Below are 2,500 nucleotides of genomic sequence, written 5' to 3' on the forward strand. Positions count from 1 at the left end.
CCCCGGGACCAACATACTCCTCTGCTCTACTCCCCCACTAGCTTTCCTTCCTCCCGCAGTTACCCTCACCACCACAATCCAGCATGGCCCTTGCCCTCCAGCAGGCCCGAGGACCCACATACTCCTCCGCTCTAATCCCCCATGAGCGTTCCTTCTCCTGCAGTTACCCTCCACTGCATATCCAGCATGGCCCTTGACCTCCAGCATGCCCCGGGGACGCACATCCTCCCCTGCTCTAGTCCCCCACTAGCTTACCTTTCTTGTAGTTACGCTCCAGCGCATATCCAGCATGGACCTTGACCTCCAGCAGGCCCCGTGGACCCACACTTAAGCCCCCTCCCACTGACAAAGCAAACACCACTGGCAAAATCCTCGTGCCCCTGGTAACTCCAGAATGTAAATTCAAACATGCCTGGTACACTGCGCAGAAACACTTTGCCACACACACGCACGCACTGCTGTGCCTATGGTACGATGGTACGACAACTTTTCTCGTGCCTATGGTACGACAACTTTTCTCGTGCCTATGGTACAACAACTTTTCGCCGTGCCCCTGGTACACCGCTCAGTAGCACTTTGCCACACAAACTCTCCTCGTGCCTATGGTACGACAACTTTTCTCGTGCCTATGGTACAACAACTTTCCTCCGTGCCCCTGGTACGACAGCTTTTCTCGTGCCTATGGTACAACAACTTTTCTCGTGCCTATGGTACAACAACTTTCCTCCGTGCCCCTGGTACGACAGCTTTTCTCGTGCCTATGGTACAACAACTTTTCTCGTGCCTATGGTACAACAACCTTTCGCCGTGCCCCTGGTACACCGCTCAGTAGCACTTTGCCACACAAACTCTCCTCGTGCCTATGGTACGACAACTTTTCTCGTGCCTATGGTACAACAACTTTCCTCCGTGCCCCTGGTACGACAGCTTTTCTCGTGCCTATGGTACAACAACTTTTCTCGTGCCTATGGTACAACAACTTTCCTCCGTGCCCCTGGTACGACAGCTTTTCTCGTGCCTATGGTACAACAACTTTTCTCGTGCCTATGGTACAACAACCTTTCGCCGTGCCCCTGGTACACCGCTCAGTAGCACTTTGCCACACAAACTCTCCTCGTGCCTATGGTACGACAACTTTTCTCGTGCCTATGGTACAACAACTTTCCTCCGTGCCCCTGGTACGACAGCTTTTCTCGTGCCTATGGTACAACAACTTTTCTCGTGCCTATGGTACAACAACTTTTCGCCGTGCCCCTGGTACACCGCTCAGTAGCACTTTGCCACACACACACTCCTCGTACCTATGGTACGACAACTTTTCTCGTGCCTATGGTACGACAACTTTTCTCGTGCCTATGGTACAACAACCTTTCCCCGTGCCCCTGGTACACTGCGCAGAAACTCTTTGCCACACACACACACCACTCGTGCCTATGGTACGACAACAGGCCCCGGGGACCTACATCGCACCTTGCTCTTGCCTCCCTTACAGCTGAAAAAGGTCCATGCCTGTGCCCTGGCCCTGCTGAAATTCCCTCTCCATTTAGCCGAGGCAGTGAGTCGGCCTCCTGTCTCCCTTTACGGTCGAAAAAGATGTGCTCCTGGGCGCGCTGGCCCTGCTGCTACTCACATCGGGCATGGACCTGGACCTCCAGCAGGCCCCGGGGACCTACATCGCACATTGCTCTTCCCTCCCTTACAGCTGAAAAAGGTCCATGCTTGTGCCCTGGCCCTTCTGAAATTCCCTCTCCATTTAGCCGAGGCAGAGAGTCGGCCTCCTGTCTCCTTTACGGTCGAAAAAGATGTGCTCCTGGGCGCGCTGGCCCTGCTGCTACTCACATCGGGCATGGACCTGGACCTCCAGCAGGCCCCGGGGACCTACATCGCACATTGCTCTTCCCTCCCTTACAGCTGAAAAAGGTCCATGCTTGTGCCCTGGCCCTTCTGAAATTCCCTCTCCATTTAGCCGAGGCAGAGAGTCGGCCTCCTGTCTCCTTTACGGTCGAAAAAGATGTGCTCCTGGGCGCGCTGGCCCTGCTGCTACTCACATCGGGCATGGACCTGGACCTCCAGCAGGCCCCGGGGACCTACATCACACCTTGCTCTTGCCTCCCTTACAGCTGAAAAAGGTCCATGCCTGTGCCCTGGCCCTGCTGAAATTCCCTCTCCATTTAGCCGAGGCAGTGAGTCGGCCTCCTGTCTCCCTTTACGGTCGAAAAAGATGTGCTCCTTGGCGCGCTGGCCCTGCTGCTACTCACATCGGGCATGGACCTGGACCTCCAGCAGGCCCCGGGGACCTACATCACACCTTGCTCTTGCCTCCCTTACAGCTGAAAAGGTCCATGCTTGTGCCCTGGCCCTTCTGAAATTCCCTCTCCATTTAGCCGAGGCAGTGAGTCGGCCTCCTGTCTCCCTTTACGGTCGAAAAAGATGTGCTCCTGGGCGCGCTGGCCCTGCTGCTACTCACATCGGGCATGGACCTGGACCTCCAGCAGGCCCC

The sequence above is a fragment of the Mchenga conophoros genome, linkage group LG18 (genome assembly GCF_057382185.1).
Source record: "Mchenga conophoros isolate Kocher_MC1m ecotype Shallow Benthic linkage group LG18, M_conophoros_male_GT1.1, whole genome shotgun sequence".
Taxonomy (NCBI): Eukaryota; Metazoa; Chordata; class Actinopteri; order Cichliformes; family Cichlidae; genus Mchenga; species Mchenga conophoros.